The 24,705-nt window shown below is 37.2% G+C and overlaps 1 pseudogene; it reads left to right on the forward strand.

Moving 5' to 3' along the window:
- LOC144368937 (ATP-binding cassette sub-family A member 13-like) overlaps nucleotides 1-24,705 on the forward strand; it is a 405,121-nt pseudogene that overhangs the window by 136,245 nt on the left and 244,171 nt on the right.

Raw genomic sequence — 24,705 nt, forward strand, 5'->3', positions numbered from 1 at the left:
ATAGCCAGAGAAACAAAGAGGGCCAAGACCAATGGCGTCCCCCACTGCCATTACAAAAAAGGTCAGGGAGGAAAGGAGACTGAGGTAGGAGGAAAGCTTATGGAGTCCTGGAGGCCGACCAGAGGAGTGACTCCAGCAAGGGGGAGAGTTCAAGAATGTGACTCCTGGGTAAAAAAGATGAAGGGGGGCAATTGGCGGGTAGCTTCAGAGGTAGGTATGTGCACCACTGGGTACTTCACTGAGAACAGCTTCACTGACAACCAGACTGAAGTCCACATAAGAGACTTGGAGAAGTAGAATGGGAGCCTGCATCCAGATAGCTCTCAGGAGTTTTCTGTAACAGGCAGAGGATGGAGGGCAGTTTGAACAGAAGATGTGCTCTTTAGAGAAATATGTAGGATGCTAATGGTTTAGAGTCTTTACCATTTCAAAGGTATTTAAAATGCAGATAGTTCAGTGAGAGGGAAAACTGAAAGTAATAAAAGAGGTGGGGAAATTGTGTTCTTGAATAGTTGAGAGGAGACTTTCACAAGTGCAGGAACTGGCTCACAGACAGAAACCTAGCAGTTTATCCATGATTACAAAGTCCATCTATTTAAAAATTCCCCAGCTTCCTTGAACCCAGAGCTTACAGAGCTTTCTCTCTCTTCATGCAATATCTATCATTAACCCAAAGACCCACAGTTTTGAGAGGCCAGCATTGATAATTATTAGGTTGATACTGTAGAGTTGAATAGGGAGCAGAACTTTGTGAAATTTAATGTTCTCATCAGTCCCATGATCCATGGGTGGTTATTATAAGGACAGTTTTTTTTTTAATTCACCCACAATAATCGATAAGGACAATTTCTGATTGGAACTATATCATACTTCATGAATATAAAGGATTTCAAATGTTAATCTATTGCCTCAAAGAGCAAGTCCACTAAGAAGGTTTTCAGAAAACAAAATCCACAGCAATACTCTAGAATTCTTTTCTACGAAAAAAGAATATTTCTTTCAAAATGTGCCTATTATTTCTACCGCAGCTTTTTTATTCCTTCAACTTACAGCATTCTGTATTTGGGTCTAAGAGAAGGAGAAATTGAACTTTTGGGTTCTGAGTGAACGATAGCTCCCAGAGAGTCCCTGCATCTGGACTTGGAAATGTCTTGGGGGGAGTGGAGAATAAAGGGTCTACCAAGAGTCATGCTCATAATGTTGGATTCCTGCTTAATAAAAAAATCAGTTTGCTCCACAGAAGACAGGAGAGGACCTTTTGTTATATCCATTTTATTTCTTAACCTTGTGCTTTACTTCAAGAAACCTTAGTAAATACCTCTTTTCTATTTGTCCATAGCCATCATTCCTAGAAGTTCACATTCTTGGTACCCCCCAAGAGATATTAGAAACCCCCCTTCCCTACTCAGACTCTGTCGTGTTCCACTGAGTGGGACCTAAACACCAGGTAATTGATGGGAAGTAGAAGAAATATGCTCTTTAACGTCGTAGCCCTTCACTCCCTGAAGTTCCTCACGAACTTGTCTTCTTGCTACAGAGGGAGGAAGTGGAGGAGGACATGTCTTGTTAAAGACTCAGGGAATCCTTTATTCAGTTTCTTTGTGTTCTTTGCCCCATAGCAGCAACAGTAACCCCTCCCTTAAAATAGTATCACATTTCCAAATACTGGCATCTCATCTTTCCTGTTAGAAATTTATGAGCACAGCTGAAGCAATTGAGTCTCATGTAGGTTATCTGTCCCCAGGTCTCATGGCATCTACCTGGCTTTCATTCCAATTTTCTGATGCGCTATTAAGGCCCTTTCATTTAAAGCATTTTGTGAAGGACTCTGAATCAAGAGGCAGAAGCGGCTGCCATTTCCACTCTATTGGAAAGTCTGGCACATTTTCTTGTTTCCCTATCAGAGCTCAGATTCAGCAGCACTTCTTAACCTGAGGTGTGGACATTTGTTGCAGTATCTATGGTCATAACAGGGCAACGTACGTTTAGTGCCTGAGGACCAGAGATGCTAATTGTACAGTTCTCTATGGGATGAAGAATAATCCTCACCAAATCCCTAAACACCCTTATTTAGAATCACCACACGCTCTGCCTCTGATATATTATTTCAGTGCCTTCATTCATTTGTATACTTATTCCTCCATTCATTTGTTCAAAAGACATTTTTTTCTCCCTTATATTCACTGTAGACATGCATTTTTCAAGGGGCTGGAGGGATGCAGAAATGAGTAATACACAATTCTTGAGCTTAGGAAACTCATTGCTTAACACAGTAGGTAACATGGGTTCATAACTCTAAAAGAGACAAGAAAGGGAGAAAAACTGTTTGCATAGGTCCTGGGAGTGGCAAGAGTGGGTTAATCCTGATTGGTTCCAGGCCTTCACCCAGCAAACAAAACATAGAACTCCTTGACAAGGAGTCTGAATTACAGTTCTTAAATCTACCTCTTTACAAATGTTGGACCCTGGGAGTGAGTGTTGCTTTTTAAGGTTGTATAATCTTTTTTGAGCTTTTGGAGTCCCTTTAGAATATCAGACTTGGAATGATGAGAGAACCAGGGGTCCCCCCCCACCGCCAAAAAAAAAGCCTTTAGTTTCCAGCTTTGTACTTGCTGGTTGCAGGATCTTGGGCCAGTGATTTGACAGTTTTGAATTTCCATCTCCTCCTCTTGAATGGGATGTTGATTGCTGATTTGCAACCTGTTTAGCTTGTAGTACACAGCAAATCATCTTGCTTGAGAGAAGCCCAGACTTGTGAAAGGACCACTGGAGGTGCTTTGAGCAGACTGGATGCTCCCAGTGGCAGCCTGTTCTGTTTTGGGCAGCTCTGTCAGAAAGTTCTTCCAACTTCTGATGCAGAAAGTCAGGATTGATTTGATGGTTTTGGATGGTTTTATATTTAGAGGTCTGGATGCATGTGGGCATCCTTCCCTCTCCCTGACTCTCCCGAGTGTGTTACAAAAAGTAGGAACATTAGAGAAAGAGCATCCAGGTTCCCCTTTGCTTATTGCTGGGGGAGTGCACATACTTCCATACATAGCTGCATGCTGCCTAAAATAAGCGCCAATGCTCCTTGCTCTCCTTTCTCCCAACCTCCCCTTCCCATCCAAGTCACAAATCACAACAAACAGCGGCTGTATTGAGGAAGGCCATGGAGGACGGAACTGACAAGCAGTGGGAAGAGTAGAAATCTGCTCTCTCAGTTTTTCTGAAGGAGATGAAAAGGGGAAAGGTAGCGCTTAAGGAAGCAAGAGGCCAGGCACAGAAGTCTGATCTGTCTCTAGCCATCCTGCAGCCCCATTCTGGGCTCCCCCAGGATTGATGGTGATGGGGTGAAGGGAGAGAGGCAGGAGGAGAGGAATGAGCAGAGATGAGGTGGGAAGTGGGGAATGAAATTTGTCACCACCTCACATTTAAATCAAAGTCTGGCATCCTGACTGACAAGAACAAGAGCCAGTGTCTCTGTGGGTTCTTCCTGTTGTACAGTTTTGATTCAACATGCTCATCACTTTTGTGTCTTTGAACTTGCTGGATGGTACTAATAGAAGCAAGCAACAGATGAAACAGGAGTAGCAAGGGTTATTTAAGTGTAAATCAAGGAGGTGCCAGCTGCACAAAAAGAAGTGGTGACAATTAAATGATTATGGAGATCAGAGTATCCTTTTAAAAAGCTTAAATACATAGGAGAGTTTAATTTTTCTAATCAGTGGAGTATTGCTGTTATATAAGTTTCAGAAGAAATACAAAGAAAATTCTGGAACATATTAGTTTGGTTCATGCTCCCCTGATAATAGGATAATCTTTTTTCTGAGGCCACTTAGACATCCCTGACTTTAATATGTTCTTTTTTAAAAAATATACTTTTTGATATTTTAGTTGTAGTTGGACACAATACCTTTACTTTATTTATTTATTTTTATGTGGTGCTGAGGATCGAACCCAGGTCCTTGCATGTGCTAGGCGAGTACTCTACCGCTGAGCCACAACCCCATCCCTAATATGTTCTTTTTATTGTTAGTTTTATAAATAAATTATTATCTAGCATGGAAAAATAGAAAAAAAAATACTTAATATTGTATTAGTCCATTTTCTGTTGTTCTAAAAATACCTGGGGCTGGGGATGTAAAAGAGGTGTCCTTAGCTCACAGTTTTGGAGGCTGAAAGCCCAAGATCTGTGGACCAGATAGGTTGGGCCTCTGGTGATAGCCCTGGCCCCCTGGCCCATGGCAGCATTACAACATGCTAGGGACTCTCACAGGGCAAGCATCAAAGGGCCTCCTCAGAACCTCTGCCCAGGGCAGAAGTGGGTGGAGCTAATCAGGTTGCTTTAAACATGAACCCCTTGCAATTATTGAAATTCCAGAGAGGGAATGAAGTAAAAAGTGAAATTCTTTCCCATTCCCAATTATCCCACCTTCTCTGACTTCCTTCCCTCTTTTCCTGTGGTTGCTTGGCTTTTACATATTCTTCTTTCATTTTTAAAATTCATTATGTACATAAATTATTTTACTCTTATTTTATTTTTATTTTTCTTAAAGAGCATTGTTGGATTTTCTTGATTCTTTTTTCTTTTCATTGTTTCCTTCATGTTTATCTTTTATTTTATATTCTTTCGATATATTATGTTGTTTATAACTTGAGACTAATTGTTAATGAATAATTTTAGTGCTTTTCCCTTAAATTTATGTGGTTATCTAAGAAGATGACTTTTCTTTTGATTAGTGATTTGACTGTGACCCATACTAACAGGCAGTTAAAAGTTTACTATTTTCTAGATATTTGTAGTATGAGTTTCTATTTTCTCTTTGATTCAATCTTCTTTTCACTTCCAAATGTAAATTCTCATGAACTTTCAAACATATGTAAAATGAGTCAGTTTCCTGATGGTAAGTAATATTAAAATTAAACTATTCCATGAGAGCATATTTTTTTTACCTATCAGATTAACAGAATCAAAATAGTTGCATCATGTTAAATTGTGAAATTCAGTTGCTAAATCCTCAGTCTTACATTGCAGTTAAAAACATTATCTTTATTATTTCCACTTTGTATTATGGCATTTTTTTTGTTCAACTCATATATAATCTACTTTTGTGATTGATTCATAGGCACTGACAAGAATTTATAATTTGCTATTTTTAAGGTTGGAAATTTAATTTGTGATAATTGTGCTTTCTTAGAATCTATCTTTAATTTATGCCGTATTGATCTGTGTTAGTGTTATGGCCCCTATTACTTGGATGTCGCTGTCTCTTTCCCATGGAGTTTGATTCTTGAACTTCAGTGCTCTGTGCCTTTGTGCATCACTATGTAGAACCGTGTTTTGGGTGTTATTTAATGCTTGAGGGTAGAATTCTAATTTTGATGATTTTAAAATGATGAACTCTGCATTTTTATTCATTTTTAACTTCTTTTTCTCCCTTCCTCTCTGTACTTTCTTTCTTTACTAGTTTACTTTTATTTATTTGGTATTTCCATTTGCTTGCTATGCCTTATGCCTTAATTATCCTTTCATTCAAAACCTTTCTAGAGTACTTTCTTTTAGCGCTCTCTCTCTCTCTCTCTCTCTCTCTTTCTCTCTCTCTGTTACCCCCTTCTCTTTCTCTCCTTCCTTCACTCTCCTGTCTCCCTACACCCTATCCAACATACACATCTTATAGTCTTCTGTCTTGTTTCTCATATACTTATTATTTGCTTTTAAACTAATATTTAGGTTTTGTTCCAATGGTTACCTTTATAGTTATAACTTTATATAAAGAATATCAACACTTTATTTGAGGAATAAAAAGAAGTATTTTATTTCATCATATACTTTCTTTTTTCCGCTCTATAATATTAGTTGATATTATTGTTTTACTTAATGTCATCTTCCCTATTGTTAAAGACATTTATCTATATTCTGCATTTGCCAATATTTAAAAAAAAACAGCCTTTGGTTTTTGTCTTGAATGGACTAACTTTTCCTCTCTGATTCATTTCCCCTAGTCCTTCCATTTGTTTCTCATATTATTCTTACATTTAGGGAATATGACATATCTAATCTATTTTGACACTTTAATTTACATTTTTGTTTTATTTTTTCTTTTACTGGAAAACATATTCACTGCTTATCATCAGCCCTTTCACTGTAATTTGCTAGTCCTAATGGGGTAAGCTGAAGTTGTCTTCTAGCACTTTCCTTAAGATGATCTAATAAGATAGTATAGTGTTCTCTTATATGATTAAAACTCTTTAGAAGACATCTTGGCTGGATATGAATTTCCTCACACTTTCCTTAATGTCTTGGCCTTTAATGTTACTGTGGAGAATACTGAAGCCACCTTGATATTCTATCTCATATCTGATTTGTAATTCGGACTAGGTGCCAGTAACTTGAAAAGTAAATAAAGTTACTAGAATGTATTTCATCATTGACCATTCTGGAATGGTTTTCTGTGATATAGATGAATCTTAATGCACAGTTTATATTTTCTTTTATGGAACCCCTTATTGTATTTTAGCTTTACCAACTTGCTGTTTTACAATATTTTGTTTTTAAAATGATGTTATTACTACATTGTAATTATATATAACATTGCAATTCATTTTGACATAATCATACATGCACAGAATATAAATAGACCCACTTCAGTCCTCAGTACTTCCTCTTACCCTTCACTGCTTTCTTCTCCTGTTTTCCTTCTGATACTCTACTGGTCTTCCTTCCATTTACTTATAGAATTTTTAATTGTAGCTTTATAGGTACACATAAAGGGTTTATCAATTTAGATTATCATTTTAAAGAATCAATTCTTTATTGCATTTATCCATTGTATTGTCTTTTTATTCTCAATTTCACTAATTTTGGCTCCAATCTTAATTATTTTCTGCTTTCTACTAATTTTGGAATTAGCTTGTTCTTCTTTTTTTCTGAGGGCCTTTAGGAGCAACATTATATATATAATCTTTCTATTTTTTTTTTAATGTAGGTGCTTAATCGTATAAACTTTCCTCTTAGAACTGCCTTCATATGATCGCAGAGATTTTGATATGTTGTATCTCTGTTCTCATTTATTTCTAAGAAATTTTTATTTCTTCTGAATTTTTCTATGACCCTCATTCAGAAGTGCATTATTTAATCTCCATGTGTTAAAGTGATTTCTGTTTTTTATCTTGTTTATTTCTAAGTTCATTCCATTACAATCTAATAGGATGCAAGAAATTATCTCTTTTTTGGGTATTTTTTAAAACTTGCTTTTTGTCCTAAAATATGGTCAGTTTTAGAGAAAGTTCTATGTGCCACTGAGAAGAAAGTGAATTTGGTTGTTGATGAATAAAATATTCTCTATACATATCTGTTAAATGTATTTCATTAATAGTACTTTTTAATTCTGAAGAGTTCTTACTGAGTTTTATGTCTGGATGACCTATCAATTGGTAAAAGAGGTATGTTGAAGTTATCCATTATTACTGTACTATACTCTAATTTATCCTTTATGTGAGTACTATTTATTTTATGTACATAGGTGGGGTATAAATATTTACAATCATATCTTGTTATAGAATTATTTCCTTATATTGTGTGAAGTGAGCTTGTTTGTCTCTTCTGATTAATTTTGGATTGAAGTTTACTTTGTCTAATAGGAGAACAGCCATCCCTATTTGCTTTATTTCTCCATTTGCATTGTATTGCTTTTTCAGTCTTTTCATTTTTAGCCTATGGTGTCTTGTCTCTAAGGTTAGTCTCATGTAAACAACTTTTTTTTTTTTGGTGCTTGGGGATTTGAACTCAGGGCCTCATACATGCCAGGCAAGCATTTCACCATTGAGCCACATCTTAGCCCATTAATGATTGTGTCTGTTTTTTTTTAATATTCTACTAATCTATGACTTGATTGGAAAAATGAGAGCATTACATTCAGTGCTATTATAGAGAGGATTTTTTTTTTTTTTTGGTGGTGGTGCTGGGGATTGAACTCAGGGCTTTGTGCATGCTAGGCAAGCACTCTACCAACTAAGCTATTTCCCCAGCTCCCAAGAGATGATTTTATTGCTCTTCAATTCCCAACACTAGGAGAATACCAGATATTGGTGCACCCATTCAATTGTATCCTCTCTAGTTTCCAGTATCAGCACCACTTTGAGAGATGATCCTGAATTCTACTAACTACAATCACTTCAGAGTAAAGCCATGTGCAAAAATCATGTGAAGTGTTTTCCACAGTTCCTGCAACCCAAGTAGAAAATCTTAGCAATGTTCTGGAATAGGTGGAGAAATTAGTCTTTAAAGATAGCAAAGCCACTTGGGGCTGAGAAGGGGAAAGAGAGAAAGATGGGGCAAAGAATAAAAACAAGGAAAAAAGAAATATAAAAAATAATAATATAAATCAAGGTAAAAAGAAGAAAAAGATGGGTGTGGAAATATTTGAGGCAGGAGCAGGTAACCCAAGAGGGGAAAGAAGAACTAAGAAGAACAAATGCAAACCTGAGCTAGAAAAGAACAGAATGATTCCAGTTAATGCTTTAAAACATTAGAGGAAATGAAGTCAAATGTGTTGAGGGGATACTATTGAATAATAGGGGAACATTTATCAATTCAATATGAAAAGTATTATCTGTGAGATGAAAATTTACATTAGATTGGTTTATGATAATCCATGCCAACAAGAAGAAATTTCTTTTTTTCTTTATTTCATAATTCTTTTAAACTCTTTGTTTCCTTTAGTTGTATATCCCATAGCTATTTTCCACGTAGTTTGTCATATTGTTTTATGCAGTATCTATTTGCTCTGTGTCTCTTCCAGTTTTATCACTGTTTATCTGATCCAGTTTACATTTCACATCATTTTGGTACCTTACCCTCTCATCACTAAATTCTAGTAATTCTATTATATTAGATTCTCTCTCTCTCTCTCTCTCTCTCTCTCTCTCTCTCTCTCTCTCTCTCTCTCTCTCTCTCTCTTATTGACAAGAAACACAGGGAACAGAAGTTCATGTAACATAAACCCTTGAAGAAGAGAAACAAAACAGAAGGGAAGGAAGATGGTGGAGTGGGTCTAGGCCGAGGAACTTTCTTATTTGAATATTTAAAAGTTGATGACCCAAAATACTTTCAATATTTTTATCTGCTCCATGCCACCATCTTTTTTGCATGCATTTGTTAATAATTCTACAATTCTCAACCCCTTTTTATTGTGGTGGAGATAGCGTGCTAGATTTTTTGTTGCTGTGATTGTTGCTTATCTGGAAGGAATTGGAAATTCCTGACCTGGTGTCTGCAAGAAGTTCCTATTGATGTTGAGGACCAGGTGACATTAGTGGCTATGCAGCTTAAAGACTCTTTTTTTTTTTTTTTAGAATTTTTTTTTTAAAGAGAGAGAGACAGAGAGAGAGAGAGAGAAAGAGAAAGAGAGAGAGAGAATTTTTTAATATTTATTTTTCAGTTTTCGGTGGACACAACATCTTTATTTTATTTTTATGTGGTGCTGAGGATCGAACCCAGTGCCCCACGCATGCCAGGCAAGCACGCCACAGCTTAAGCCACATACCCAGCACCCCCGCCTTTTTCTTTTTTAAAGAATCTTCTGTTCTATTCTTCTGAAAAGAGGGTCCAGGGGTGGGTGGCTTCTCACACTTTCCACTTAATGTGCTTCTTGACACCCACGTACCACCTGCTGCTGTGCCCATTTCCCCTTGGGGTGAACCACTTTTGAGAAGTGTATTTTTGATAGCAGAGGTGGTTTGCTTCTGAAATCTCTGTAATTTACGTTTCTGTGTGGTTCCAAATATTTGGGGGTCTCTTTCAAACATGTAACAAAACTACAATATATTTTTTCCCCATCCTCCTGTTGATTTTTGGACTAGTTCACACAAGTAGATAAAAAGGCTGCATTGTAATATCTCATGTCTTATCATCTCTCATCTCCAGTTTTTCATAATATCCTCTTTCTACCGAATGTCCTCCATCAGGTATGTGTGTGCAGAGTGTTTGATCTTGCTTTGGAACCTGAGGCAGTTGTTGCAGAATTCTCAGGTTCTGGTTGGTCCAATTCCAAGCCTCTGGTATCTTTTTTCTTGACACAGTGTCAAGGGTCCACAGGGTCCACAACATGGAATTCTAACCAAAATGACTGTAGTATCTTAGGTAAGATTTGGACAAGATACCCATTGATTCTTTCAAAAGATTTGAGGTAATGAAAGAATAGAGTTCAATAGCTCTACCTCTACTGGCCATTAAGTAAAAAAGAGGAAGTTCATGAACAAACTTTTTCAACCCCTAAGTAAACTCAGTATTAGTTATTTTCAAATTTACAGGTTCTCTGAGTTTCTTCTTTGTGGTAAATTGTGTTACTGTGCTAGAATAGATGTCATTTGTTGAATGTGTAAGTGGATATATTCATGGTGCTTCCTGTCATGGATCTCCACCTGCTCTGAACAGTACAAAAGTGATTATTAGACAATTCCAGAAAAACCACAAAACAGAAAATCTGAAACACTGTATCATCTATACACAGTCACTGTATAATGTACAAGTTATCCACGTAAAAATGTGATTCTCTATGCCAGATTTAGGCCCAGGCCTTGGCCTGGACCACCATCGCCCACCTGTGTGGGAGCCCAGGCCCAGCTTAGGCCCAGGTCTACCTTCCGACTGGCAGACCTATGCTGGAGCTCAGAACCCTGCCTGCCAACTGGCAGACCTACTCTGTATCCCAGGCCCAGGCCATCACCATAGCCCTCCCCATGTAATAGCCTCCACTTTGTGACAACAGAGGCCTAGAAGCAGCTGCATCTTGAAAGAGACATCCCAAGGCCAGTGTAAGGCCCACCCTTTCAGCCCCATCTCTGAAAGGGGTTGCATTCATCTTGGGGCACCTCCATTGCTGCTCGAGTTACCTCTGCTATTGCTGCCACCATCTTAAGTTGCAGTCCCTGGGGGACACAGGCAGGGTCAGGAAGCCCAACACCAAAGTGAGGTACAGATAATCTGCATAGACACTACAAAATTCTAGGGTAGAAACTGTAATATCTCAGATCTGCACTGGAAGAAAGGAAGACACATAGACAACATGAAAAAACAAAAGAAGAAAGTGCCCCAAACAAACCAGGATACTACAATAATAGAATCCATAGACAGCAAGGTTGATGAAATGTCAGAGAAGGAGGTCAGAATATACATAATTGAAATGATCTGTGAATTAAAGAATGACCAAATGAACAAATACAGGTAAAAATTGATCACTCCAACAAGGAGATAAGAGAGCAAATACAGGCAACCATTGATCATACCAATAAAGAGATAAGGAAGCAAATACAGGTAGCAAAAAATTACTTTAAGAAAGAGATAGAGATTCTGGGGGAAAAACAATCATAAATCCTTGAAATGAATAAAACAATAAACCAAATAAAAAACTCAATAGAAAGTATTACCAACAGACTAGATCACCTGGAAGACAGAACATCAGATAATTAAGACAGAGTATACAACCTGGAAAATAAAGTTGATCACACAGTGAAGATGGTGAGAAACTATTAACAGAGCATCCAAGAATTATGGGATAGCATAAAAAGACCAAATCCAAGATTTTTGGGGATAGAGGAAGACACAGAGATTCAAACCAAAGGAATGCACAATCTCTATGAGATATCAGAAAATTTCCCAAGCATGAAGAATGAATTGGAAAATTGAATACAAGATACTTACCGGACACCAAAAGTACAAAATTACAACAGATCTACACCAAAGCACATTATAATGAAAATGCCTAGTATACAGAATAAGGATAGAATTTTAAAGGCCGCAAGAGAGAGGAATCAGATCACATATAGGGGGAGACCAATTGGTAACTCAGTAGATTTTTTTCAATCAAGACCCTCAAAGCCAGGAGATCATGGGATAACAAATACAAAGCTCTGAAAGAAAATGGATGCCAGCCAAGAATTTTATATCCAGCAATATTAAGCTTCATATTTGATGATGAAATAAAAACCTTTCATGATAAAAAAAAAAGTTAAAAGAATTTATAGTGAGAAAGCCTGCACTACAGAGCATCTTCAGCAAAATATTCCAGGAGGAGGAAATGAAAAACAACAATGAAAATCAGCAAGGGGAAGAATTCACTGAAGGAAAAGCCAATCAAAGGAGAAACCAAGTCCAGTTAAAAACCAATATATATATATATATATATATCTGGGAATACCAATCATATTTCAATAATAACCTTGAATGTGAGTGGCCTAAACTCATCAAACTGACAGATTGGATTGAAAAAAGACCCAACAATATGGTGCCTTCAAGAGACTCATCTCACAGGAAAAGACAGCCACAGACTGAATGTGAAAGGGTGGGAAAAAACATACCACTCACATGGACTATATAAACAAGCAAGAGTTTCCATCCTCATATCAGATAAAGTAGACTTTAAATCAAAGCTAGTGAAAAGGGATAAAGAAGTACATTTCATACTGCTTAAGGGATTCATTCAAAAAGATATAACAATTATAAATTTTCTATCTCCCAAACAATGGGGCATCTATGTATGTCAAACAAACCCTTCTCAAATACAAGAACCAAATAGACCACAACACAATAATACTGGGTGACTTTAATATACCTCTCTCACCACTGGATATATCTTCTAAACAAAGAAACTATAGAACTGAATAATACACTCAATAATTTGGACTTAACAGACATATATAGAATACTTCATCCATCAATGAGAGAATACACTTTCTTCTTAGCAGCACATGGATCCTTCTCCAAAATAGACCATATGTTATGCCACAAAGCAAGACTTAGCAAACACACAAAAAAATTAGAGATACTACCCTGAATTATATTTGATCACAATGGAGTGAAATTAGAAATCAATGATAAAATTAAAAAGAGAAGCTACTACAACACCTGGAGACTAAACAATATGCTATTGAGTGATGCATAGCTGGCAGAAGACATTAGGGAGGAGACAAAAAAATTCGTAGAGGTAAATGAGAACTCTGCTACAACTTACCAAAATCTCTGGGACACTATGAAGGCAGTGCTAAGAGGAAAGTTCAATACATTAAGCTCATTCATTAAAAGAAGAAAAAGTCAACAAATACCTGACATTACATTTCAAAGCTCTAGAAAAAGAAGAACAAACCAACACCCAACATAGTAGAAGACAGGAAATAATTACAGTCAGCTGAGAGGGAATTCAATGAAATTGAAACAAAAGGAATAATTCAAAAAATTGACACAACCAAAAGCTGGTTCTTTGAAAAAATAAATAAAATTAACAAACACTTAGCCACCCTAATGAAAAGAAGGAAGGAGAAAACTCAAATTATTAAATTTTTTGATGGAAAAGGAAATATCATGACAGACACTATTGAAATACAGAAGACAATTAGAAACTATTTGAAAATTTATACTCCAGTAAAATAGAAAGCCTTGAAGACACCGATAACTTTTTAGAGCCATATGATCAACCCAGACTTAGTCAAGAGGACATACACAATTTAAACAGATCAATTTCAAGTAAGGAAATAGAAGACACAATCAAAAGTCTACCAACCAAGAAAAGCCCAGGACCAGAGGAATTCACAGCTAAGTTCTACAAGATCTACAAAGAAGAATTAATACCAATACTCCTCAAAGTATAGGAAAGGAAGGAACCCTTAAAAAACTTATTCTATGAAGCTAGTATCATCCTGATACCAAAACCAGGCAGAGATATATCAAAGACAGAAAATTTCAGACTAATACCCTTGATCAATATTGATGCAAAAATTCTCAATAAAATTCTGGCAAATTGAATACAAAATATATTTTAAAATAGTGCACCATGATCTAGTGGGGTTTATTACAGAGATGTGTGAGATTGGTTCAAAATATGGAAATCAATAAATATAATTCATCAAATCAATAGATTTAAAAATAATAATCATATGATTATGTCAATTGATGCAGAGAAAGCATTTGACACTGTACAGCACCTTTCATGTTCAAAACATTAGATAAATTAGGGATATTAGAAACATACCTCAACATTGTAAAAGCAATCTATGCTAAACTCAAGGCCAACATCATTCTAAATGGAGAAAAATTGGAAGAATTCCCTCTAAAAACTGAAATAAGACAAGGATGCCCTCCTTTACCAGTTCTATTCAACATAGTCCTTGAAACTCTAGCCAGAGCAATTAGACAAAATAAAAAGATTCAAATAGGAAAAGAAGAACTCAAACTATCATTATTTGTTGACACCTTGATTCTAAATTTAGAAGATCCAAAAAAACTCCACCAGAAAACTTCTAGAATTAATTAATGCATTCAGCAAAGTAGCAGGATATAAAATCAATACACATAAATCGAATGCATTTCTATATATCAGTGATGAATCCTCTGAAAGAGAAATTAGGAAAACTTTTTTGCATGGTGAGAGAAAGGAGTTCAATTTCATTTTGTTGCATATGGATTTCCAGTTTTCCTAGCATATTTGTGGAAGATGCTGTCTTTTCTCCAGTGAATGTTTTTGGCACGTTTGTCTACTATAATTGTAATTTTGTGGGTTAGTCTATATGTCCTCTATTCTGTACCATTGGTCTACTGGCCTATAAAACTTAACTCAAAATAGATCAAGGACCTAGGAATTAAACCAGAAGAAATAGAAGAAAAAGTAGGCCCTAATCTTCATCATGTAGGATCAGGCCCCAATTTCCTTAATAAGACTCCTATAGCACAAGAATTAAAAACAAGAATCAATAAATGGGATGGATTCAAACTAAAAAGTTTTTTCTCAGCAAGGAAACAATCTGTGAGGTGAACAGAGAGCCTACATCTGGGAGCAAATTTTTTCCCCTCACACATCAGATAGAGCACTAATCTCTAGGGTATATAAAGAACTCAAGAAGCTAAGCATACACACACACAAACACACACACACACACACACACACACAAAATAACAAAAAAACAAATAACCCAATCAATAAATGGGCCAAGGACCTGAAGAGAGACTTCTCAGAAGAGGATATAAAATCCATCAACAGATATATGAAAAAATGCTCATCATTTCTAGCAATCAGAGTAATGCAAATCAAAACTATTCTAAGATATCATCTCACTCCAGTCAGAATGGCAACTATTATGAAGACAAACAACAAGTGTTGACGAGGATGTGAGGAAAAAGGTACACTCATACATTGCTGGTGGGACTGCAAATTGGTGCAGCCAATTTGGAAAGCAGTATGGAACTTGAAAATCTAGGAATGGAACCACCATTTGACCCAGCTATTCCTCTTCTTGGACTGTACCCAAAGGACTTAAAAACACCAAACTACCAGGGACACAGCCACATCAATATTTATAGCAGCACAATTCACAATAGCTAAACTGTGGAGCCAACCTAGATGTCCTTCAGTGGATGAATGGATAAAAAAAAATGTGGCATTTATACACAATGGGAATATTACTCAGCATTAAAAAAGAACAAAATCATGGCATTTGCAGGTAAATGGATGGCATTGGAGAAGATAATGCTAAGTGAAGTCAGCCAATCCCCAAAAAACAAATGCTAAATGTTTTCTCTGAAATAAGGAGGGTGACTCATAGTAGGGTAGGGAGGGAAAGCATGGGAGGATTAGATGAATTCTAGATAGGGAAGAGGGGTAGGAGGGAAAGGGAGGGGGAAGGGGATTAGTAAGGATGGTGGAATGTCTTGGTCATCATTATACAAAGTACATGTATGAAAACTTGATTTGAATGTCAACATACCTTATATACAAACAGAGATAAGAAAAATTGTGGTATATATGTGTGTTAAGAATTGTGATGCAAAAAAATACATGTATAATGGCATAAATTGACATGAACATACTTTATATACAGAGATATGAAAAATTGTGCTCTATATGTGTAATAAGGATTGTAATGCATTCCACTGTTGTGTATTTACAAAAATAATAAAATAAAAAAGAAATTAGGAAAACTACCCCATTCACAATATCCTCAAACAACAACAACAACAACAACAACAACAAAATCTTGGGAATCAACAAAAGAAGTGAAAGACCTCTACAGTAAAAACTATAGAACACTAAATAAAGAAATTGAAGAAGACCTTAGAAGATGGAAAGATCTTCCAAGCTCTTGAATAGGCAAAATTAAAATTGTCAAAATGGCCATACTACCCAAAGCAGTAGACAGATTTAATGTGATTCAAATTAAAATCCCATCGTCATTCTTAATAGAAATAGAAAAAGCAATCATGAAATTCATTTGGAAAAATAAGAGACCCAGAATTGCCAAAGCAATCCTTATCAAGAAGAGTGAAGCAAGGAGGCATCACAATGCCAGACCTTAAACTATACTACAGAACAATAGTAACAAAACCAGCAAGGTATTGGCACCAAAATAGACACATAGACCAATGGTACAGAATAGGGGACACAGAAACAAACCCACATAAATACAGTTATCTCATACTAAACAAAGGCGCCAAAAACATACACTGAAGAAAACATAGCCTCTTCAACAAATGGTACTGGGAAAACTGAAAAGTTATATGCAACAAAATGAAACTAAACCCCTATCTCTCACTATGCACAAAACCCAACTCAGAGTTCACCAAGGACCTAGGAATTGGTCCAGAGACCCTGTGAATAATAGAGGAAAAAGTAGGTCTAAATCTTCATTATGTAGGATTAGGCACTGACTTCTTTAACAAGACTCCTAAAGCACAATAAATAAAGTCAAGAATTAATAAATGAGATGGATTCAAGCTACAAAGCTTCTTAGCAAAAAGAAACAATCAGGTGAAAAGACAGCCTACATTTGGCGAGCAAATTTTTGCCCCATGTATGTCAGATAGGGCACTAATCTCCAAGATATATAAAGAACTCAAAAAACTTAACACCAAAAAAAAAAAAAAACCCAAACAACCCAACGAATAATGAGATAAGGAGCTGAACAGACACTCTCAGAATAACATATAATTTCAATCAACAAATATATGAAAAATTGTTCAACATCTCTAGTAATTAGAGAAATGCAAATCAAAACTAAGATTTTATCTCATGCCAGTCAGAATGGCAGTTATCAAGAATAGAGACAATAGTAGATGTTGGTGAGGATGTGGGGGAAACGGCACACTCAAACATTGCTGGTGGGAATTCAAATTGGTGCAACCAATCTAGAAAGCATTATGGAAATTCCTTAGAAAATTGGAATGAAACCACCATTTGACCCAGCTATCCCACTCTTTGGTCTATACCCAAAGACTTAAAATCAGCATACTGTAGTCATGCAGCCACATCAAGGTTTATAGCAGATCAATTTACAATAGTTAAGATGTGGAAGCACTCCTAGATGCCCTTCAATAGATGAATGGATAAAGAAACTGTGGTATATATACACAATGGAATATTACTCCGCATTAAGAGAGAATAAAATTATGGCATTTTCAGGTAAATGGATAGAGTTGGAGAACATCATGCTAAGCGGAGTAAGCCAATCCCCCAAAACCAGAAGCTTAATGTTCTCTTTGATAAATGGATGCTGATTCATAATAGGGGGAGGGGGATGGGAAAAATGGAGGAACTTTGGGCAAAAGAGAGGGTGGGGAGGGGAAGGAACATGGGGGGGGGCAAGAAAGATGGTGGAATGAGATGAACATCACTACCCTAGGTACATGTATGACAACACATATGGTATGACGCTACATTGTGTACAATCCAAGAAATGAAAAGTTGTGCTGCAATGTGTAAAATTAACCAAAAAAGAGAAGAAAAAAAAAGCTTTTTTAGTATATGGTGCCATAGTTATAGAATCCATAAAAGTCAGTGTCAAATGTACATTGTAAAATTTTTACTTGAACACTTGACACAAACAAGTGAACTTCTAGAACTCAAGTAGGTGTTAGAGTCTTCATTGAACTCCTCCACTGAAAGTTTCCATCTGCCTCTGACCCAGAATATTTACCAGGATGGAAGTGGGAACTCTCTGTGAGGCTGTGAGCTGTGCCCTGGCCAGTTACCCTTCCCCCTTCCCCCAGCCTTTCCCCATGTTTTCCTGCTGTCTTTATCTTCATATACTTCATTCCTTTTGAAAAAAAAACCTTTTTTTGTTTAAGGTTTACAGTGACTGCTGATTATAAATGTTACATAATTCATGTGTGTTATATATTTTTATATCTATATAGATAAAGAGAAAAGTCCAAATAAAGAAATCAAAGTTAAATAAGATTCCAGAATTTAGAAAAAAATTACTATCTTAATTGGATGGTTTAACACTGTTCTAGAATACTCCTGGGCATATGCACAATTATGCAAATATAGGTAGCTAGATATTTACCATTTTACATGGTCTGGTGTCCTGGTATTTCATGCAATAACGTTGTAGGCTTCTTTCCACATCAATAAAACTAACTCTGCCTTATTAAAAAGAAAGTGTGGTTCTCCAACAGCCCAGAACAATTGTCGTAAGCAGAAAAGTGAGTAAAAACAAAAGTTAATTCCCTTTTTCATTTGTTCATTAATAAAGTTTGGCTCAGTGGGAAACTGTCCCCTATCACCTGAGCCTGTAGCATGGGAGGCTGGCACAGGTTGAGAGAGCAGCTTCCATGTTGTAGTGAATGCCTTGAAGGAGAAGTCTGATGGGACCTTGGAGACCATCACTGCAGGGACCCATTGGAACTTTTCCTTTTCTAGGGTCATCATCTGTAATGGCTCCCTTGTCTCCTGTTCAGATGGTCATTCCTGCTATAATGTCCCCACTCCTCTCTCCAGAGGGTTCCCTGACCTCCGGAATTAATTGTTTAACAGTTAAACAGTCCATTGTTTGTGTTAAATTTAGTGTTTCCTTCTTAAAAACCATACTCCTAATTTTATCACCTCACTGTTTCCCCCTCTCCTTTTCTTTGAATCCATTCTTGGTATCCCCCTTGTTAATCTGCTAAAATCTAGAACTTACCTTGACATGGGGAAGTCCCTGCATTATCTGGCCCCAGCTGGTGCTCAAATTCCATAGCCTGCTAATTCAGGATGGTTTGTCTGCACCTGGTTGGGTTGTGTCTGCTCCGACCTCTGTCCCTGGCACTTTCCTCTCGTCACCAGAAGCCACCTCCCTATGGATACCCATGTGACTCATTTCTTCAATTTATCTGCGCTTTGCTTAAATATTTCTTCCATGGTGACCTTGCCTAATGCCCCTGTCTAAAAATTCATCCCTTTTATTGTTTGTAACAACTGCTGCTTTCCTCCTCATAGCATTGATCACTTCCTGACTCCATTTGACAAATCTCTTCGTTTATTGGTTGATTTTATGTCCCCTGCCATATGTTAGAATGAGGGAGTCTTTAATGGTAGGGCCTCTTTCTGTATGGTTCATGTATATATCGTAGGCCCATTAATATGGTTTGCACCTTTGGTTGGTTTCAGTGATGGATAGTTAATGTGTGAATCTAGAGCTCACTTTGGCATGGGAAGACAGAGAACCCAGCAGTTACCCCAGGATTGGGGTTAAAATGTCCACATTTAAAGGATAGGTACAGGAGAAGTTGTTAGTGGGGAGACTGAGAAGCTGCCTAGCAGTGGTGGAAAGCCAAGTGTTGTTCTGAAAGCTAAGAGGGGTGAGGGAAGGAAGGAACGGGCCGTGTGGCCAGTGTTATCAAACACAGCTGGGCAGGCAGGAAGGAAAGGTGTTGAAAACTTCTTACTGGATTTAGGGACATGACCTAAATGGTGTCCTTGTCGTGTATTAGAAATGGAGCCCCGTTAGAATATTTTGAAAAGTGAATGTTGGAGAAATAGGGAGATGTTTATTTACCAGTTTTTGCATATTTTATAAACAATTACCTATAATCAATTGCTGTCATTGATTGAGGAGAGAAAATGGTTGGTCCCAATTAAAGTGGAAGAAATTGAAGTCATAGAACAATGACCTCTTTCCTTCCTCTGAGTTGTGCTGTCTATAGCAGGTGTCAGAAGATTGGGTTGGGCTGTGGCTACTTGAGGGACCTCAAATTAGTTGTGTCTTGGATTCCACCTCTTGGGTTCCCCTCTTCCTCCAGGAGAAGTTCTTTTCTGCTGTCCTTTAATAAACTTCTGTTTTCCACTCTGAAAAAAAAAATTAGTTGTGTCTCCTGCATGGGTCTCCTTCATGCATTTGTATACCTTCAAAGCAGAAACACTAGTCACAGCAGCCCTACCTAAATCCTAGGCCTGTTGAGACCTTGCTCTTGGAGGCGCATGATTTGTAAGATGACTTTAAAAAGCTCAGATGGGTGCAGTACTCATGAATAATTTCTCTTGCCCTCAATTGCTGACTGAATATGCCCTTACAGATTCTTGAACAACGTCAGTTTCTTTTTCCCTCTGATAATGATGTTGACTTGGATGGTATCCGTGGCCAGCATGGTCCGAAAACTGGTTTATGAGCGGGAGATCCAGATAGAAGAGGTAAATGGCCTTAACCTTGCTTGTGAGACTTTGGAAATGAATCCTGGGCTGTGACTTGCTCAGGCCTTTCTGTTTTGCCTCTCTCTTCTCAGCTGGGCCTCCTAGGTATGGTCCCACTGCATCCCTATTGTAGGAACATCAGGTTATGTTGAAGTCTGAAGTGCTGCCAGATTTTAACAGATATTTCTTATTGAGATGGAAGAAAACCAAAGAAGAACCATATGACACTGAAAGATCAAATCCAGCATTGCTCACTTAGCAACTTTCATAAAAATTAGAAAGACTTAACAGCAGACTTTCCTCCTTAATCTGTCATTAGAACTCTGTGCGAAGGCCTTGAATTTTTGTCCTGATATTGCTGCAACTTGAAACCATCAGACTTAAAGAATGAAAGATGATAAAAGTATCTGGTGAAGACGTGACTGTCTGTTGATTTCTGAAGAGCAGTGAGAACAGTCATGAGAGGTGCACGTCATTGACTTATTGAGTATTTATTAATTTGCAGAAATAATGTGTTGAAGTTAAATGTACTGTTCTTCAAATTTGACAAATGATGCAGAGCACTTGCATCCCTGTTTAGCATTTTCCCATTTACTATCTATCTACTCATGAGTGTTTCTCCTCCACCACTGAGTATCCACTTGCTGGGCTCCCTGCTGCCACCAGCCAGCTGGCCAGCCAGAGTGTGTCTGAGAGGCACGTGTACTCCTTCCACACTCATCAGCACCATGCCCAAAGATAACACAATACAATTGGTGAGAAAAGAGTAGTTTCATGGAAGAATTGCTTTATCTGTATTACTTCAACCAGGGGTATTTTGAAAAACATATTTTCTAAAACAGGCAACAGGCAGTGATCCTCCAAATTAAGGTGCGTAAGCACCAGTGTTTCTTTCCTTTCTCTTTGTCCTTATTAAAAGAGAGAGAGAGAGAGAGAGAGAGAGAGAGAGAGAGAGAGAGAGAGAGAGAGAGAGAGAACAAACTAACACAAATGAAATGCAAAATGAACAAAAGTGAAAACAAAGATAATAAACCCTCAGTAAACAAAAAAACATAATGGGACTGTAGTTCACCAAACTTGAGGTCTAAGCCACCTGCCCCTACCCATTGAAGCTCTGTTCTCACTGGTGAGATTGTTTTAATGTCTGAGTTTCAGTTCTCCCCTGAAGCAGTAAAGACCTACTTTGTAAGGTGCTCATGAAAATCACATGCTGAGCTCTGGATCAAAGTGCCCTTTCTAGGGCTGAATTTGCAAGTCATGCCAGTTTACCTTCCATTGGTACTCCTTCTCTGTCCCACAAGCTGCCCTGTTCTTTCTGTGGTACATCCTGCTATGACAACTCTGGGTTTTCCCTCTGTTGACAGTACCTGCGGATGATGGGAGTGCATCCAACAACTCACTTCCTGGCCTGGTTCCTGGAGAATGCAGCCGTGCTGACCTTGAGCAGTGCTGCTCTGGCCATCATTCTGAAAGCAAGTGGCATCTTCACCTACAGCAATGCAATCATCATCTTCCTCTTCCTCCTGGATTTTGGGGTGTCAGTTGTTATGCTGAGTTACTTCTTGAGTGCATTTTTCAGCCAAGCTAATACAGCAGCCCTGTGTACCAGCCTGGCATACATGATCAGCTTTCTGCCCTACATAGTTCTGTTGGTTCTGCACAACCAACTAAGTTTTGTTATTCAGACATTTCTGGTAAGTGAGTTGTTCTGAAAAGGTGCAAAATAAAATAAAACAGGGATCTACGCAACAACACCAAACCACCACCCTTAACTTGCCAGTTTATCATGTTCTGACCTAAACAGGATTTCTGATATTTACTTTCTTTATTCTACCCACAGATGAAAAACTTACAGTAGTAGTTCATTGAAATTGTGGCGGTTTTGCTGGATGGCAGCCCACTAAGAATCGTCATTTTTCATGTAATGGAGGCTCTGAGAAATCAGTGGCATCCTTAAAAATGCATATCACTTTAGTTTCTTTTTTTTATGCGTCGAAAGAAATAGACTTCTAAAGCTATTTTAGAAGTAAAAAATAAGCATTTTTCTTGATGCATCATGAATTACATCACATAAGTGGAAAGATCTCTCTGTTAGCAATGTCAGAATCGCTCATCCATTAAAATGTACCTTATGAAAAAGAATGAGAATGCTTTCAGGTCTGCAATATAAGATACATAGAAGATAGAAACTTATTCTTTTATGACTATTGTCCGGCAAGCCCAGTGCCTGATGTAGCAGGAACCCAATTAATGTGGGAGGGGTAAACAAATCACTATTAAATCAGTCTTTCATTAAATCAGTGTCATACCTATACCCATTTGCATTATGCTTGAGTCTTTATGTTCTCCAATAGGTCAGATGATTTTCTTATATTGCAGTCTATTTGGATGTGTATATGGAGCCACTTTGAGGAGGTACCAGGGAGATTTGGTTGGAATCTGAGGGGTATTTAAAGTCTTTTGAAAGTCCTTGGCAGCCCCAGTGAGTGTATCAATTACTTTTATACTCATTTATATAAAATAATATAAATGAGTATAAAAGAGTGAAATATATCTGTGAAAGCCCAATTATTTTTCTTCAACTCCAATAAACCACTGAATGCTATGGTTTTTTTAGTCATGTACACAAAGCATTGATATGCATACACAGTAAAAAATGGTTCCATTCAATTAATGTTTGGTCCGTTGATTTGTGTTTATTGATTTGAATAGCTTAATTCACCATCTGTGATAACAAATAATTTGGTGCTAATATGAATTAGGTGTTTTTAGAATAATTAACACAAGTGGGACCATTTAGTGTCCCTCCCATAGAACTGGGTAGAAAGAGCCATTGATGAGCTGAGCTAAATTTCTAATGCTGTCAATTTTATTTTTACTTCAGTCTTTATATTTAAGGTTTATATATATTCAATACTTGATTTCCTTTTTACATATTCAAATGTTTTCTAACAATTGGAAAAAAATCTAACTCTGGTACATTATATTTGTAAATGTAAGATGCTTTTTCAATAGGCTTTCTATTTTTTTGTTTTCTGACATAGGTCCTCCCCACTGAAGATAAAATAACATTTTCCTTCAGTACACTCTCTTTCTAGTGTAGAATAATGTCCATATTCCATCAGTCTGTTTGCAGTGTGCTCCAGGGCATTCACTTAATAATAAAAAAAAACAGTAAATTGCTCCATTCCATTTTCTACTGTTTCTTGTTACACATTTCTGTATACAGTGCATTGGATTTATGACACTTCAAGCATTGCAGAAAAGAGAAGTAATTCCTTTTAACATTAAAAACTAGCTTGTTAGCACACTGTTCAGAGAGGGTTGACAGTCTGCTAAGACTTTCAGGCTCAGATATTTAAATTACTGCCTGAAGCAATGGTTTGGCATCCTCGGAATCAGAAAGTGTCATGGTGTCTCTCTTTGAATTTGGTATTGTGGATTTTCTGTGGTCCCAATCAAACACTAATGTACTGTTTTTCTCCTTACTCCACCAATCTGTGGGCAGTGCCTCCTCTCAACAACTGCCTTTGGACAAGGAGTATTTTTCATTACATTCCTGGAAGGACAAGAGGCAGGTAAGAGGACACATTTTTGGAAAATGACTCTCAGTGACTCAGGTTTTTGGAAACTTATAGGTATTCTGCAAGTGATATAGTAGAAAGGCTACATTACCAAGTGAAGCATTTGGAAGGAGATTCTGATATTTGATTTCATTGATTAAAATACTTCCCACCATCAATTTGTCTCCATTTTGAGAACAATCAAGAATAACCCTGGTGTTTGATTGATGACATCTTCCTGTAGATGTCATCAATCAAACACCCAGATAGTGCTTGGACCTTTCTTTGGACATCCTTGATACATGCTCAACACAGGGACCTTCCAGAATCTTCTAGATGTGCCCTTATATTCCACCTTGCTAGAGTATTATTGAATTAGGATCCATCTCTTGGGTTCCTCTGCTCCTTCTTTCTACTTTCCTATAGTTCCCTCTTACAAATGACAACGACTAAGGAATTTATCAGCTCCTATCTTTACTATTTTCTGGGTTGCAGCATAACCAGTATAGAACAGAACACAGCTATTTCCTCCAGTTTAAACATATTTCATTCCCATTAATACAGCTTAAAATCAGTTTTTTAAAAAATTGTTGACAGAATTTTTTACTTGACATTTTGACAACTGAACTTCTAAACAAGCATAGATAATTTCTTAGATATTTTTATGATTTCTGTAAAGATAGGTAAAATATATGCTATAAAACTCTAGCTCTTGTTACATCAGC

This window comes from Ictidomys tridecemlineatus, chromosome 12 (genome assembly GCF_052094955.1).
Source record: "Ictidomys tridecemlineatus isolate mIctTri1 chromosome 12, mIctTri1.hap1, whole genome shotgun sequence".
Taxonomy (NCBI): Eukaryota; Metazoa; Chordata; class Mammalia; order Rodentia; family Sciuridae; genus Ictidomys; species Ictidomys tridecemlineatus.